This window comes from Biomphalaria glabrata, chromosome 2 (assembly GCF_947242115.1).
Source record: "Biomphalaria glabrata chromosome 2, xgBioGlab47.1, whole genome shotgun sequence".
In the NCBI taxonomy this organism is placed as follows: Eukaryota; Metazoa; Mollusca; class Gastropoda; family Planorbidae; genus Biomphalaria; species Biomphalaria glabrata.
In genome coordinates this window covers 19,369,156-19,387,798 of record NC_074712.1, presented here as the reverse complement: position 1 = coordinate 19,387,798, position 18,643 = coordinate 19,369,156, and positions in this window count along the sequence as shown.

The following is an 18,643-nucleotide window of genomic DNA, read 5'->3' as shown; positions in this document are numbered from 1 at the left end:
ACACGAGGTATTATGGTATTAAAGTCCTTTGCATCGAGGACTCCATTCTCGCTCACTAAATCCATTACAAATGCATGTTTCCACGTTTTGAGTTACTTCCGTCGAAAGGAGTTGAAAATTAAAAAGGCAAGGTACAATTTCTGAAACAAAAATAAAAAATTCTTGCCTAAAACAGAGAGTTAGCCATTTCATCCTCAGGCTCTTAGTCCATGGAGATTTTAACTCCATGTTTCTTAATACTCAAGACACTAAGCCTTTGCTTTTATGAGAATCCTTTTTAATGATGTCTCATTTGAGCTAAATCAGAAATCAATAACAAAACACACACACACACACACCTTCTTTTACCCGGAATAGCATCTGCATTTGCTAAATATATTGTAAATCAACTGTAATCATTATTAGTCTTAACAATATAATTATGGTTATGAATGTCATTAATTATTGGAAAAGATTTACACGTATGGCATAGCTTGACTCCAATCGGGAGGCCTATCTCCAATTTCAGGTTTGTAGATAATATAAACTTCAATGGAGAAATGCAGATATTACTTTAAAAACTGGGTGATGCAGCTAGAGCAATTTGCATAGAAATAAGTTTTGAAAAACAAAAAAAGCAAAGCACTAGTTTGTGGTGGAGTAATCGAGATATGGATTGGCAACGCTTCATCTAAACTCTAAACTGTTTCGCCGCTTAGACAGCCTTATTAAAAGAGCAACAGCCAAACGCTCAAACTACGTCACGTCATCGTGGGCGACTTCTGTAAATCAAGACCGAAACCGAACTGTACAAAAACTCGTTCGTACCTTACTCGGTCAGACTGTATCGGTCAGACTGTATCGGCCAGACTGTATCGGTCAGACTGTATCATCGCCACTCGTTGACCAGGAAACGTGAAAAAGATCAAGACGTCTGTGTGTAGTCACTGAACTCTTGATGTTTGTGTCTGTTCTATTTACGTGAATGTTTTTGTTGCTTTTATTTTGAGAAAAGAGTCCTTGTAATTTCCAATAAGGATCAATAAAGCAGTCTTAGTTTTAGCCTTAGATTTTGCATACAGTTGAATGACCAAATAAATTGACTTAGAGTCAAATATAACCACATATTAAGGATCAATAAAAGAGATAAAAACCAGCTTAGGCTTTGCATCCGCCGCCAAGCCTTAACTGAGAAATCTGGAAGAGTAACATCAGCTTCCATTAAAATTGCAACTGTTTTCTTTGTTAGTGGTCTCTGTACTCCTCTATGGTCGTGAACTTGGACACTGGACGCTAAGGCTGACGAAGAATTCAAGACTTTAATTAAATGCTAAATAAAACAATCTGGGTATCAGATACTCAAAAAAGAAAACTAACGAGTTAGCACTTTTACAAGTCAACACTGTGGCTGGCAAAAAGAAGAAATTCCTTGATGGTGTGAAGATACGAAAACAGAGCTGAAACTGTCATATTGCAAGACATGAGTGACATGAGTTACGTTCAAAAGTCATTCTGCAAGGTACAGTAGTGGTGGGGGGGGGGGAGCACTAATAGTCGTCGAAAGAAAAGCTGATTGGAAAATCTGAGAGAATGAACCGGCCTTTCTTTATATTGGATCTATCTGCTAAGAACAGCTGCTGACCAGGAGTGGAGGTATAGATCTATAAGTTTTTGCAAACTGTCATAGCACCTCTACGACGAAGGTCAAGGAAGGGTGATGCTACAATCATGTACATTATTGTTACTAGATTCTTTTATAACTCAATAATCTAGAAATGAATAGTCTTAGATTAGCTAGGATATAACTAGTTTAATTCTACATCTACCTCTGTTTCGTACCTGTGCCTGTGGACGTGGCGCTGGTGCACAACTGTGATTGTCGTGTCGCCGAGAACATTTAGATCCAGTTCCAGCAGCAGCTGAATCAGATCGTGTCCCAGATCTAGATCTAGATCTAGATTTAGCTCTAGGTCTAGTTGAAGTTTTAGGTCTAAGTCTAGGGTAACATTGACTTGCTGGAGGTTTTTTACATGATCTATATCTAGTTTCCCTACTCATTCTGTTCCTACGATAGGTCTAGATCTAGAGAGCGACAAGACAAATTCAATCTAGATTTAGAATAGATATATAGATCTAAATCTAATATGTATAAAGTATTTATATCCTCATAGAATTAGGAAACAATAAAAACATCAAAGAGTTGCTGTCATTTAATGTAAAATAGTCGCTTCCGGAATAGATCTAGCTCAAAATAGTTTGAAGCGGTAAAAAATATTTAAAAAATATATCGAAATCTTGATTCTACTAGTTAGGTTTTTCGACTGTAAAGTATATAATATATCTATCTTAGACTATCTAGATATAGATCTAGAAGAAAATATAAAAAAAATTATGTTATTTTAATAGTCTATATAGATTTAAATTCCATGCAAAATATGACTAGAATGGCTTAATTCATATTTGGAAAATAAAATGCCTATTGGATCTAGTTCTAAATACTGAATTACTCAGACATTAATGACTTCAAGAACTCACTGTACGCGGCCACGGGGAGATTTGAACATGCATTTCAGGGGTTTCCAGACTATCCCCTTAAGGGGACCAAAAGGGATGATAATGAACTTATGTACTTCCCAGAAATATATTTTGGAATTCAAAAGGGTCCTTCGGGAAATGAAATCGGCATTGACCAACTTAAGCCCTAAAAATATTTAAAGCCCTTGAAGGAAAGGTCAGTAAGACCAAAACAAAACAAAAAAAAAAAAGGTTTTTAGCCTGGGCAAGATTACTAGAGGTCCAGCATAAGGAAGACTTTTTATCAGGGGCGGACTGGCTATATGGGCAAACGGGCAAATGCCCGGTGGGCCGGTACCAAATGGGCCGGTCTGGTCGCGACCAAAGAAAAAAAAATTAAATGCAGACAACTTAAAAAATTAATTTTGTTTGAAATTCAATAAGACCAAAATTTAAGAATTACACTATACACTGTACGTGTTATCATTTGTAAAACGTTAGACCGTACTTTCTGCTATGCACGAGCGGCATGACCTTCAACACTACTTTGATGTCTTCGAGACTGTTTGGCCTGATCATTTTGATGGTCAGCATGGGCCTTTCATGGCACTCCTATTTTTGTTTTACTCCTTCCCTCACCCGTTTTTTTTGATGGTTCCAATGAAAGATAACGAAAAAGAGGGATGGGAGAGGTTAAGTTAGAAAACATTGATATAATTCGTCAAAAGGGGAGACAATTAGCTCGTTAATAAAACTTAATAGAAGTTAACTTAAACACATACACACAGCCGCGAAATAGCAAACCACCCAACTTATTCATAGCTCAATATGGGTATAACCGTATAAAGTTTCTAGTTTCAGCGATTTGAAAAGAAAAAAGTAAGTTTCTTGTTTATTTGTAATAACATAGATCTAAAAATACTACACTTAAGGCTTACAAAAAAAAAATTATTTTAATTAAAACATAAATCTAGATCGAAACTGATATTTATACCGTTATGATTATATAATTAATGGCAAACTTATGCTTAGTATGAAGTCATTGATGATGAAAATTATTACAATAATTTATATAGCGCTGTCACATCCGATATTTAATGAAAGATTCAGAATCATTTATATTTTAAATAATATATTCATATACAAATCGCGTTTTTGAGAATGTACTAGGACGAAACAGGAGCTTTTCACATTTAGAAGTACCTCTCTAATCGTTCTGCTTTCTCTTATCTTGTAAAGGAATATATATAGTTCGCCCATCGTAGTTCGATTATGACCACTTTGTCATCCAGGGGGCTGAGGGCCTTGCACTCGGGTTTTATGTCTCCTCGTGTGGCTGGTAAGACCTATGTGAGCCCGGAATGTTCGGCTGCACACTAGGCAGGTTATTCCAGCTGGAGCTAGTGTCATTGGCGTTGCTTTTCTTCTCTGGCGTTTTTCTTCTGCCATCTTTGTTCTCTTTTCCTCAGCAACCTGTGCGCCGGCTTTCACAGTGTCATGTGCCTCTGTCTGCCAGGTGGCTGGGTCTATGCTGAACCCCTTCAGAGAAGCTTTGAGGGTGTCCCTGAAGCGCTTTCTATGACCACCTTGCGAGCGCTTTCCTTAGCTTAGTTGGCCATACAAGAGTCGTTTAGGGATGAGGTGGTCTTCCATTCTGCATACATGTCCTGCCCATCGCAGCTGGGACTGCATCAGGATTGTGTGGATGCTTTGCAGACCCGCTCTTTGAAGGACTTCATTATCTGGTATTTTGTCTTGCCATTTGACATTCAGTATTTTTCACAGACATGTCGTGGTAGTGATTCAGTTTCTTTGCATGTTAACTGTACACTATCCATGTTTCTGAGCCATAGAGCAATGTAGGGAGGACGACGGCTCGATAGACCCCTAGTTTTGTATTTGTGGTGATACCACTTTAAAAGAATGGGTTGCCTGAGTCAGCCAGGAAAACCAATGACTTAGCATATTTTAAGTCACAGATCAACATGCATGACTAGATTGACACATGAAATGCGTAGGACCTAATTATTTTTATTTTTTTGAAGAAACGTCTGTAATCTATAAGTAATATCAAAAAGTTTGAATCTCATTAAGGCTGCTATTGTAGTGCTTATAGTTTTCAGACTACATCATGGGCGTAGCCAGGGGGGGGGTTTTGGGGTTCAAACCCCCCCCCGAAATGAAATCCCCCCCCCCTTGGGGGGGGGATCGGAATTTAGTGAATGATTTTTTGCTTTGATTTTGTTTATTTAAGTTGAGATTTTAATTCTAAACCATCAATTGCCCCAGCACAACCAATGGGGTTTTGAGTTTAAAACCCCTTACCAGGTGGTTTTGAGTTTAAAACCCCCTACCAGGGGGGTCCGAGTTTAAAAACCCCTACTAGGGGTTTTGTGTTTAAAACCCCCTACTAGGGGTTTTGAATTTTAAACCCCCTATTTGGGGTTTTTGCAGTTACCCCCCCCCCCCTCTTCTATAAAACAAAACAAAACAAAAATGCAAACGAAAATCCCATAATTCCAAGAGCACAGTTAAGGGAGATTTTGATTTTAAAACCCCCTCCAAAATTTACGATAAACCCCCTCTTCAATATATAAAAAAGTTAATTACGCACTCAAAATGTTATGAGCGTAGCTAAATGGGTTTTGACTTAGTTTTTAGTTTAAATCCCACTTCAGCGGGGTTTGAAGGTAAAAAAATACCTCTTTAATAATAAAAAAACAAAGCAAATTATACACTCAAATTGTTTTGAGTGTAGTCAAAGGGGTTTTGAGTTTAAACTCCCCTCCAGTGGAGTTTGAAGCTAAAAAGTACCTCTTCAATATAAATAAAAGCAAATTACTCACACTAAAATCTATGAACGCAGCCAAAGGGGTTTTGAGTTTAAACCCCCCGCCAGGGGGGGGGGGTTTGAAGCTAAAAAATACATCTTCAGTGTAAGAAAAAAAGCAAATTACGCACTCAAAATGCTATGAGCGTTGTCAAAAGTGGTTTTGAGTTTAAACCCCCATTCAGAGGGGTTTAATGCTAAAAATACCTCTTCAATATAAAAAAAAAAGCAAATTACACACTAAAATTATTTGAGCGTAGCCAATCCAATCGGGGGTTTTGAGTTTAAACCCCTCTTCTACAGATGGCGTTTGTTTAAAGTTTAAAACTCCTCCAGATGGTTTTGATTTTAAGATCCCCCTACAGAGCATTTTGAGGTGGAAAACCCCCAACAGATGATTTTGACGATAAAACTTCTCTTTTCAATATAAAATCTAAAGCAAACTACAGTCACTTAATTCCAAGAGCGTAATCAAGAGTGGTTACACATTTTACCAGGGGCTCCTTTAATAAACTGTAGTGATTAGTCATCTGCCGAAATTGAAAAACACTAAATGTGGCTCAACAAAGATGGCTAAGACAGATTTTAGTAGTCAGTTATAGAGATCGGGTTTAAATCAAGGAAATCCTATGCCGAACTGGGAGTCGAACCTTTAGTAAGATTGTGAGAGAGCGACGCATGAGGTTTGCGGGACATGTTCTCCGACAAAATGAATTACGCATAAGAAGAGTTGCAATGATATCCTAGTACAACTTGATGACACTCATTCATTGAGGTCCTCATGGCAGGTGGGAAGAGGTTTCAGACATTACCAGTGACAGATTTTTATGGAAACAGCTTGACGTCAAATGCTCTGAACGGCGCGGTAGGGTCTAAGTCAGTAAGAATAGCACATTAGGTTTTTGAAATAAAACTTTTTAATAGAAGGAAAATGCACTGTAGATACCTCAGAATATGCATTTTGTTGGCTTTCATTACCAGAAATAGTGCTTGGCGGCGGGGCTTCGCCCCGCGCTAGCGCTCCCCAGACCCCATTGCTAGTAATGGCAGGGAATCTACAATTTTATGGAAACAGCTTGACGGCAGATGCGCCAAACGTCGCGGGAGGGTCTAAGTCAGTAAGAATAGCACATTAGGTATTTGAAATAAAACTTTTTAATTTAGCAGGAAAATGCACTGTATATACTTCAGAATATGCATTTTGTTGGCTTTCAATATCAGAAATAGTGCTTGGCGGCGGGGCTTCGCCCCGCGCTGGGGGAGCTCCTAGCGCTCCCCCAGACCTCCTTGCTAGTATTGGCGGGGAATCTACAACTTTTCCACTAACTCATGGAAGAACCTATTCTAGGGCACAATAAACGTCTTCCGAAAGAATGAAGGGTCAGAATGCAATAAAGATTATTTACACACACACACATAAATACATATTAAAAAAAATCTCGGGGGGGGGGGGTCGGGGGGGGGGGAGAAAAAATCCCCCCCCCAAACCCCCCCCCGAAAAAAAATCCTGGCTACGCCCATGGACTACATACATGTATAAATAGAATACATTATGTAAGCCTACGAAAGCATACATCCAGTTTTCGATGCGTTATCAAACTTTATATATTTTGAATAGAATTAGGCTTACACCTATGTTAAAACACATAGGCGTAGCCGAGAGGGGAGGAGTTCAAACCATCACCGGCCTCAGATCTCATTGTCTGAAAGGGAAACTTTACTTACTTCCCCATTGCAGTCAACTTAAGCAAACTACAGTCACCAAATTTCATGAGCGTAGCCAAAAGGGGTTTTGTGGTCCCCCCCCCCCACCTACAATACAAAAACTAAATCATTTTACCTTTTTCTACCAGTCGCTGGACTCCACTGATTAGAAGATTTAGTTTTTGATTTTTTTAGCGGAAGAATAGCAGGCTAATTGCACTGTAGATACCTCAAAATATGCATTTTTTAAAACTTAAAATAACGTAAATAATGCTTGGATCCAAGGCATCGCCCCGGACCCCACTGGGGGAGCGTATAGCGCTCCCCCAGACTCCCTAGCTGTCCCTTGGCGGTGTATACTGCCTTTCACTTATTATAGGGAGTATTCTAGGGTAGAAAAAACGTTTGAAATAATGAAAGATAAGAATGTAATGAAGATTAATTACATATACACAGACACTAATATATATATTAATTTGGGAGAGGTTTAAAATCCCCCCCACACACACACACCGAAAATCACTTATTATAGGGAGTATTCTAGGGTAGAAAAAACGTTTGAAATAATGAAAGATAAGAATGTAATGAAGATTAATTACATATACACAGACACTAATATATATATTAATTTGGGAGAGGTTTAAAATCCCCCCCCCCCCCCCACACACACACCGAAAATATATGACAAGACATTTGTGGGCCGGTTTATATGGTAATGCCCGGGCCGGTTTTGATACCCAGTCCGCCCCTGCTTTTTATGTTACCCAACGCCTAAAGTGTGAAAATGTGTTTCTGAGCACCTTGCAGTCGCTGAGGATGTGTTCAAATGTTTCATCTTCCGTGTGACAGTGTCGACATCTAGGATAGTGGTTTTACCGGATCCTAGCGAAATAGGTTCCTATCGGACTTACTTTGACGGTTACACCAACACCCAACACTTTTAGTGGCTTAATGAAGTAGATACCTGACATTAGTTGGGCAGAAGTAAAGGCGGTTGGTCGCTGTGCTGGCCACACAAAACCGTTAACCTTGGGTGGGCCTCAGAAAGAGATAACTTTTATATCATCTGCCCTATAGATCGCATGGTCTGAAAGGGGAACTTTACTATTATAATACAGGTAGGGGCATATTACATTTTACAACTAATGATGACATTACACTCAAGGGCAGGCGTGTCAAACTCATTAAGGTGTATGGGCCGCATAAAAACTTACTATGACCTGAAGGGCCGCAGTCAAAAATCAGTTGGAAAACATAGCCTACTAGTTTTATATAAATAAGAAACAATACAATAAAATAAAATAATCAATGGTATACCTATACCTTAGTCATTATTATTATTATTTCGTCTATTAGAAATTACTATGATAGTATGATTACGAATTATTTTCGTTGTCCTAGGATACAAGTTTATTAATATCAGGTTTGATAGGCAACTAACACTTTCTTCGCAGATAACAAATTGTGATCAGATAATCTCGAACGGTGTTTTTGTAGCTTTCAATATGGAAAAGAACTGCTCACAGAGAAAGTAGCCAGAATTCTGTCTGCGAATTTCCGAAATTCAGCGACCGTTCAGATAAATAACTGTACAATTTTGGCACAACCACTTCTTTCAACAGAATCTGACTGCAATTCTATCATTAGCATTTTTATGAGCAAATGAAAATGGAGATACAAACAACGAAACTTCTTGCTCGTATGAAACAAAGTCACGAAAACGTTCATTGAAAGCATCAAATAACGATTCCAAGTGTAGGACATATTTACCACATGTTGCAGTCGTATTTAATCTTTTTAGTTCCTGGCACGTTGAGAAGTAAACAAGATTTTCTTGTGATATTTGGTTTATCCACAGTTGTAACTTTTCTTGAAAGAACTTCACATCATCTCACGCAGTTGTGACAATTTTGTCTTTACTTTGAAGTTTCAAATTCAAGTCTTGCAGGTGAGATCAACTGCTAATACCAAATTCCGAACCCATTTATCAGTTTGGAAATGTTCAACAGGTTCACCTTTAATGTTCAGAAACAATACAATTTCCTCACGCAGTGCAAAAAATCTCTTCAATACATTATGACAGTAGAGCCAGTGGACTTATGTGTAGTAGGTAACACAATCAAATTTGTGTCCAACGTATCCAGAAACAATGAAAATTGGCGATGATTTAAGCCACGGTCACGAATAAAATTGATAGTGACTGAAAATGGTTTTAGCACATGTCGGAACTTTAATTGCTTTGCACATAACGCTTCTTGGTGAATGATGCATTGAAAATTAGCAATTTTAAAATTAGCATCAGTCTCTCTTATTTTTGCAAGCAGCTTTGCACCATCACCATTTCTAACCCCAATCATGGTTGGTGTCCCATCCGTTGCTAGACTAGTTAGCTTTACCAAAGGTAAATTGTACTATAATATCACCTCCTATAATTTCTCAAAAAACATCCTCGCTTGTTGTGGTGTTATGCATAGAAAAGAGCTCAAGTAGTTCCTCGTGTATCTCAAAATTCCTGTCACAGGCCCTTATGAATATAGCCAATTGTGCTACACCCGTTACATCATGTGAGTCGAGAGCCAATGAAAAGAATTCAAAATCAGCTATTCTGTTCTTAAATTGTTTACACAAGTTGACTGACATGTCATTTATTTTATCTGCCAGTATGTTCCTAGATAATGTTATTTCTTTGAAGGCTTTCGCCTTTTCGACGTCGGCAGCTTTAACAAAACACCCCTTCATAAAATCACCTTCACTAAATGATTTTTAACAAATGTAAGTTTTAACTCTAACGTATTGGCTTATTTATTATGTGATTATTAACTATTAATAACAATTAAAAAGTGAACAAATCACTAAACTAAAGAGATAACTTGAAAGATAATTCGAAGTTAATAAGTAAACGAAATTTTGGAGAAATTATTTGTTTTAAAAAATCTGATCATTAAATAATAGTTAATAAGTTCAACGAAGTAGATTGTTAGTGTCACGAGTCGAGTCTGTGACCTATTTCGACCAGTGTCTAGAAGCGAGTTCAAACCAGTGCAAGTGTCCAGCGTAAAAAAGTTAATTTTAGATATCCAATCAAAGAAAGAGGTTAAGGGAAAAAAATAGCACACGTCAGCTTCTAGAAGGTCAAAGCTACTAAAATAATTATCTGAGAAGGTTCCATGATTCAGGAACGTACGATCAAAGAAAGTATAAATTAAGGGAAAGTCAGTTAGACGGGGTCCTCGCATAGTAGTAGTTCTTGTAGAGCGATGGTCCTCGCTCAGTCCTCGATTAGTAATACGTTTTGTGGTATTAGCGGGTCCATTAGTTAAAGTTTTATTAGTTGAAGTTGAAGTTATACTAAGTGAAGTTTCATGTATCATTTAAGTTTAATTTATGAAGTATCAAGTCAAGTTGTTATTGAATTGAGAAGTTAATTTTATGTGAAAGTTGAAGAAGTATTATTAAAGAAGTTTTAAGAAAATACAGAGAGATGTTTCTTTCTTCATTTCATTGAATTGTCAAGTTTGATAATATAATCCCCGGCCAGCCAGTCATCACAGTTAGGTTGTTTTGGGTTTGTTTTTTTTTTGCAGTAAATATTTTTGAAATATTTTTCCTGAAAAGTAGTGGTGACTGATAAACGCTTAATTTATTATTTTGATAATTCTTGAGGTGGCCAAGCGGGCCGCATGCAAAGTGGTCGGGGGCAAACGCTATGTTTGACATGCCTTCTCAAGGGTGTTATAAATTCTTAAAAGTCATCAACGACCATATTAATTAAATACATGTTTTATTCGGTCTTTTCTTTATACGAATGTAAATGGCATGTGAAATAATTTAACATTGAGAAAATCTAGTTCAGTTTCCATCAGTTATTTATCAGTTTCTGGAGTTTTTGTTTTTTCAGTGAGTAACTAATGTAGATGTGTCCTCCTGAGATCCGACATCTTCTTGGATTGAAGCACTATTTCTTAATTATTATAACTTACAAAATAAACAAAGGCCTAGTTTTTTCCAATAACACACTCCAAAAAATTGTTACAAAATCATTTTTTTAAAATAAATAATGAGATTCATCTAAAGATACAAACTGCTTGCATAGTTGGTTTTAAAAATTAAATATTTCGCTTTCAGAAAAGAAAGAAAGTAGACGTTGAATGGTCTAAAGTATCGTGATGTCGGATTTTCAATATCTTTTCTAGTTTACGAGATCTAACCGTGACGGACGGACGGACCACACAAAACTAATAGCGTCTATTCCCATTTCGGGGGGCGCTAAAAACGCATACAGAATAAATACGTTTTAAATGTGTAGAAAAAAAAACATCTTAAGATAGATAAGATAATTTTATTGGTCACAACAAATGGGAATTCAGTTTTACTACAATGTCCACACTACAACATTAAGTATACTTTTTTTTTGAAATTTTTATGTAATTTTTACCAGTAGAATCCCAAAGTCCAATTAAGTGAACACAAGTTTAAGTGGCCAGTATTTAAAACTGTAAATTTGAAATAGTTTTAAAAATTATTTTTGTAACCAGCAATGTTTAATCTAACATAATCACTCTATCAAATCATTACATTTTGTTTAATGCAGACTATTTAGAGTGAGATAGGAAATTGGAGACTCGATATATACCATTTTGAAAACAAGAAATCTAAAAATAATTGTAGAACTATTTTTCGCCAAATCAATTATTTATTGAATTCAAAATTTTTCTGTCAAAATGCAAAATCTTCGCAATAAATCGCGTAGTAGAGAATGTCCACATATATGGAAGTCAGGTCTCTGGAGGCCTTGAACTAAAAATGCGCTTTGTCACCCCTCCCCCTTCGGTCGCAATATCCATACCTACTGATCTGTTTACCTACCTGTAGCTGGGTTCCACTAATTACCTAGGCAAAATCTACGAGATTTCAAGCTTGAACAAATTAGAGCTACATATTTCATACGGTCCTTAACCCAAAAAATAAAACAAAACTTTAGTTAATTCAATGAGCGTAGCCAGGGGAGATTTGAGGTCCACCCACCACCCCCAAATAAAAAACTAACGCAAAACTTTAATATTTCTTGTAGTTAGGAGGAAAGAGGTTCAACAACATTTCCAATTGAAGTTGATGGGCACCATTAAAAAAAAAAAAGCAGATTACAGAAAATGCATTTTTTTAAATTACAAAATTACACTCTGTCTGTCTTGTAAAAAGTTTGTACACGTTATTTCGTTATTACCTAGTCTCGAATCAAGCTGAAATTTTGCATACCTATTTTCTTACCTGACAAAACAATAATCAATTTTTTTTTTAATTTTAATTAGCTTTTAGTAACTTTTTTGTTTTTGGTTTGATATCGAACAACTGAAAGAAATTGTATTAACTGATGTGATGGTATTAGTTGAATTATTCCCCTTTATACTTAACTTTAAAGTTTGAAACTAATAATACATAGGCTAATTATAAAACCTTCAATTTTCATTAGCACTTCTCTTGTACAGTGGTTAGTGTGTTGGATTCAGGAGGCTAGAGTCCTCGAGTTCGAATCCAAGTCGTTCAATTTATTTTAATAAATGCATTTAAAAAGCGATCATGGTAATATTCACCTAAATACCCTCTTTCTTTCTCCCATATCCTTTTCCTAACTAGTCCAGACAATTGATAGGATCATAGCGTTTAGAAAAAGCTCAGCCTAAAAGCATGAAAATGCGCTAAACAAAAACGGTAAAAATATTTATTATTGTTAGTCTAGAACTCTAGATCTATTACAAATTTAATTACATGAATGATCCAAACTAATTGATTCAATTGCACATAATATAAGCTTTTTATACTTTCTTGTTGAAATTCTGAGCACTTGAAAAAAAAAAAGTTGATGCTGATGGGTATTTACATACAGTCATTCCACGAAATCCGGAAAGAACTTATGCTTTCTTCAAGGGTACACAAGACTTGACCTGACTTACTTGACTTAGTCCCTTTGACCGAGACCAATCGTGACGTCGGAGCTTTGGCGTGGCTACGAAATTAGGACCAAACTGCCCAGAGGATATGACGTCGAAGGTCAGTGCTGAGGCCCTCTATAATGATTGGGTCTCGCTTTGATTCCAAGTGGAGCAATGGGCCGCTACAGTACTATGCCATCGGACTCTCCTCAGTGGGTCCATGCCCACCTTTCCTTCTTTGCTTCTTGGTCTACCGATCTCCTCCATCTTTGATTTACAATAATCTGACTTCCTAACAAAAAAATGAACGGACTTGGTGGTTGTAATAAACATTCTTTACGTAAATCTTAAAAAAGTATGTGTGTGTGTGAAAAATGGAGATTTTTTTTCCTCCCTCCTTTACTCCCCCCCCCCCGAAAAATAAGATAAGATAATATAACTTTATTGATCCAATCAAATGGAAATTCAGTTTGACTACAATTGACAATATCAGCGTAACTACTGTACAATAACAGTATAGATGAAAAATTCGAACATCATTCACACACGAAACACATACACATTCACAACCAGCACTTTATGAATTTGACTTCTATGAACTTCTCGATGACGACAGCTGATCTTGTAACACGCTACTCTGACCGAAAGTGGGATAAAGGAATTTTTAAATCTTTCTTTTTTAGTCCTAATGGAAAGGAGACGACCACTTCGTTCAGATCTGATGTAACAGTGGTTTGATGGTTACTTGATTCAGATCTGATGTAACAGTGGTTTAATGGTTAAATCCTGGCTACACCAATGAGTGAAGCGAACATGCTTAGCATCATAAAAAATTCTTACGAAATTTTGTTTAGCATTCGCAGCTTTAAAACTGATCACTCTGCTTGACAAACTATCAGACGCAGGGCCGGATTTAAGGGAAAGGGGGGGGGGCACCAGGGGGGCCTCCATAAGAAACGTGCCTCCACAAAAGAAATAAAGATATATTCGAATTTCGTCGGGTCAGAAACTTAACATTTTTTTTCGCATTTAAACGCTGGCAAAAATGTGATAAAGAAGTAAACGCTTTTAGCATGCTCGGAATACAACTCTTCATTTACGACAGTGCGTCTACCAAAGACCTTACCCTCCCATTAACTAAAAATATAGGCCTATCTATGAAACATATAATTTTAATGCATATTCAATGTTGTAAATTTGGAACTAGAGTCAGTGCGGTTAGCTCATGGTTTCACCCCCCAACCCGAACTTTCACGACAAAAATATCAATAAAAGCTATCGATGGTTTTTTAAACATATTATAGTGAGCTAATTACAAATTATACACCTTTCAAAATGAATGTTGATTCTATTTTAAAATTTCTTTGTATCTCTTTGTATGAATCGTTATTATTAAAATTAGAATTAGACTTAACTTCAACTAAACATGTTTTACTTTTTAGGCTTTAAAGACTTTTAGACTTTACAGAAACGGTTTTAAATGTTACTAGTGACGCCCACCTAGAGCTCATGCTCTCTTAGTCAGCTAATGAAATATGATGGAGCTCTGTGCACTGGCGGATCCAGAACTTTGGAGTGGGGGGGGGGGGGGCGATTTTTTTCCAAACCCTAACCCTAACGCCCAGTAAACCCTAACCCTATGCATAAACGTGCGTACAGCATATATATATATATATATATATATATATATATATATATATATATATATATATATATATATATATATATATATATATATATATATATATATATATATATATATTCGACATATGAGAATAAAATAAGACTGTTTCTCAATCTTCGGAGAAAAAAACAAAAAAAACAGTCTTTCTCTTGCAAGCTTGGGGGTCTGGGAGAGCGCTGTAAGCTTCTTCAGTGGGATTCGGGGCGAAGCCCCGACCCCCAAAAGCGTTTTCTTGCATTTTTCTCTGCAGAAACGCATTCTTCTGACAACTACAGCTCATTATTTATCAGTGAGGTTCGGGGCGACGCCCCGACGCCAAAAGCGTTTTCATGCATTTTTCACGGCTTAAACGCATTCTCCTGACATCTACAGCTCATTATTTATTAGTGGTGTTCGGGGCGAAGCCCCGACGCCAAAAGCGTTTTCTTGCATTTTTCTCTGCAGAAACGCATTCTTCTGACATCTACAGCTCATTATTTATCAGTGAGGTTCGGGGCGAAGCCCCGACGCCAAAAGCGTTTTCTTGCATTTTTCACTGCAGAAACGCATTCTTCTGACATCTACAGCTCATTATTTATCAGTGAGGTTCGGGGCGAAGCCCCGACGCCAAAAGCGTTTTCTTGCATTTTTCACGGCTTAAACGCATTCTCCTGACATCTACAGCTCATTATTTATTAGTGGTGTTCGGGGCGAAGCCCCGACGCCAAAAGCGTTTTCTTGTATTTTTCACTGCAGAAACGCATTGTTCTGACATCTACAGCTCATTATTTATCACTGGGGTTCGGGGCGAAGCCCCGACTCCAAAAGGGTTTCCTTGCATTTTTCACTGCAGAAACACATTCTTCTGACATCTACAGCTCATTATTTATCAGTGGGGTTCGGCCCCGACGCCAAAAGCGTTTCCTTGCATTTTTCACGGCTGAAACGCATTCTCCTGACATCTACAGCTTATTATTCATCAGTGAGGTTCGGGGCGAAGCCTCGACGCTAAAAGCGTTTTCTGGCATTCTTCACTGCAGTAACGCATTCTCCTGACCTACAGCTCATTATTCATTCTATTATAAAGTGCCATTTGAATAATGAGAAAAATATTCTAATATGAATTTATAGTCCCTTAATACATTGCAAATACAACTGATTTGTTCTTTGAAAAGATTAGATACCCCACACATTTAGATTAAGGTTTTGAGGATCGCCGCCGAAAAAAAAATTCGATTAATAATATTCAATAAAATTCTAGCATAAATTGTGAGTTATAGTCCTAAATTTATTTAACTAGAAAAATATGAGATAGTGTAAAGGTTGGAAAAAGTCGACTAGGAAAAGATTATCTGGCTTTTGAACTCATCTCAACCGTGACTGTTATATTATATATTCTTAAAATAGTTATGATAAATTCATGTCAAATTACACAAACTCTGTCTGGAAAGGGGAAGGGCGGTAAAATGAAAACGATTAATTCTCGCTCCTTTTTATAATTTCTGCTATTGATTGCATTTTGCATTAAAGAATAGGGGTTGGGCGACTCGATATAAGAATTTACTTTATAGCATATATAAATTATATTAGTGACAAATTTTTTTAAATTTTGTAATTTCTTACTATAATACAAAAAGAAAAAGTATTGATTTGTCCGATTGGGGGAAGGGGATTGCATGTATTGCACTTCCACCTGTTTATATAATATAGATATTCGACTAATTTTGTTCACATACTATGATTTCTCCATAAAAGTAGGACCGCCCCCCTCCCACTTAAAGGGTTTAGATGAGAAGGGCGGTGAAGGTATTCGCTCTTCCCCTTCCAATCGGCCAGCAGGTGAACGAAATTATACAAAGACCGGTTAAAATGCCAATAACAAGTTTTAATCATATAGATATTTAATTGATTCTGTTAGCAAGCTGTGATTTCTACAAATAAATAGGACCGCCCCCCCACTCGAAAGTTTATGGTGGGGGGGGCGGATTGATGCCATCGCCCCCTCCCGACCCTACCAAATCGTCCAAAATACTAGAAAGGGGGGGGGCGAATTAATCTAAAAATAGGTTGAAATATAAATAATTAGTATATATTATTAACATAAGTAATAAATTCGCATACAAATTGTGTGAATTCTATACTATAATTCGTCCGCCTCCCCCCCCTAAAAGGGGGGGGGGTCGGCCGAGTAGGGGGGGGGGGCGATCGCCCCTACCGCCCCCCCCCCTGGATCCGCCAGTGGCTCTGTGAGATAGGTTTGACGCGTATCCCCCACGAACCAAAGTTTTTCTGCATTTCAGAACTTTAGGAACTCATTCAAATGGATTTTCAGTGAACATTTTGCTCAAAGTAAGAAGATATCGGGTCAAATTTGACGTTGTTGTGAGACGGGCCAATATTAAAGTGAGAAGGCATTCGATGCATGACGCGTAGGACGTAATCATTTTTTTAAATAAAGTAACGTCTGTATTAGATAAGATAAGATGCATCGGGGTATGTAAGCTTCTAATGGGTTTGATCTTTCAGTTATCCTCGTGTTTAGACGTCTGGTAATGGTACGCCAATCTGAGGAAATGTGTCCGTTTTAACATAAGCAAAGCAGTCGTCACAAGAATTGTATTAACGAAGACCTATCAAACTGGTTTCTTCGAAAGAACTTTTCCATCGATCTTGTTGCTTACGTCATTCGCGAAAAAAAAAAAAGTCCCATTAACATTGTTTTCTTAAAATTTATCGGAGGCATCCCCGGATATAAAAAAAAATTATTTGTTCGCACCCCTTTAGCCTGCTAGGAACGTAGCCTAGTGCTGTAGGCTCTTACAGTGAGGTCTGGGTCGGTTTTAAGTATGTGAAAGTAGTGAAGAGCGCATCTTAAATAAAGTTAAAGTAAAAAGGGCTAGGTCGACATTGAAGTTTTTTCTTGCCGTCAGAGCGCACTATTCATCCAATTAAAAAAAAAAGTCGCAGTTCAAATTTAGTGTAATAAAGAAGGAGGCACTAGCAGTGGCCAATGAGGGATGTTAGTAGTACATAGAGGGCACCGTGCGCACGTACGTCTGTAATGGTGGAGATCGTCTTAAGACCTTCTCCGTCATAAGTAAAACGTCTTACCCAGTAGCCTAACTGTTTATTTTTGATCACACAAAAGTCGTCAATGTATTTGGAACATTCAAGAAAGTCAACAAGAATCACGCTTGCGGAGACGTTTTGAAATGTCTTCTTCAAAAAAGTTATTTTTTTTTTATTTGATATTGCTGCAGACGCTGCTCGCAAAAACAGTTTACATTATTACATTTTATATAGAATATGAAATGACGTCTCTTACTTGAAATAACTTTAAAAAAAATATTGGTCATAATGTCATTTTCCATTTTAAATATTCAAAGATGGATTAATAACTACAATAAAAATACCACTTTTCTTTATGCCTCTAGAAAAGTTAGGCTAATTGACCAGCTTCCCCCTCCCCCTTTATACAAGGATGTTGCACCCTTGTAAATGATTACTAAATGCGCCCCAGTTTGAAAAACGCTGACTGAGAGGATGAAATGGCGTGACTTAGACCTAATTTAATAAATTAGTTTCTAAAACGCTTGATTTGGCCGGCCCATTAGACCTACATTACACCTACGTTTGTACGAAGAAAAACCAACAACATAGGCTACATCTCCGTATATCAAACGTTAAAATGATTGGGTATCTAGTTACTAGATCTATCACTTTTTTTTTTTTTATTTGTCTGATTTTGCAAAAGGGTTTTAATTTTTTTAACTTGGGTGTCACCCGGTGCGGCCCGCACCCCCTTAAATTGTGACGCCCCTGGTCTAGATAAAGTTTGATAAACAGGTAGGCCTAGATCTACGTATTAAAATTAACGTATTTTCGTTTCATTATTATAGTCTAGTTCAACATAAAAATAACACTGTGTGTAAATATATAACTTTTTGATATAAGAACTTTGTCGAGACTTTAATAAAATATCAGGCTGCAAAAAACTAGCCAAATAGATACGGTAGGCTTACT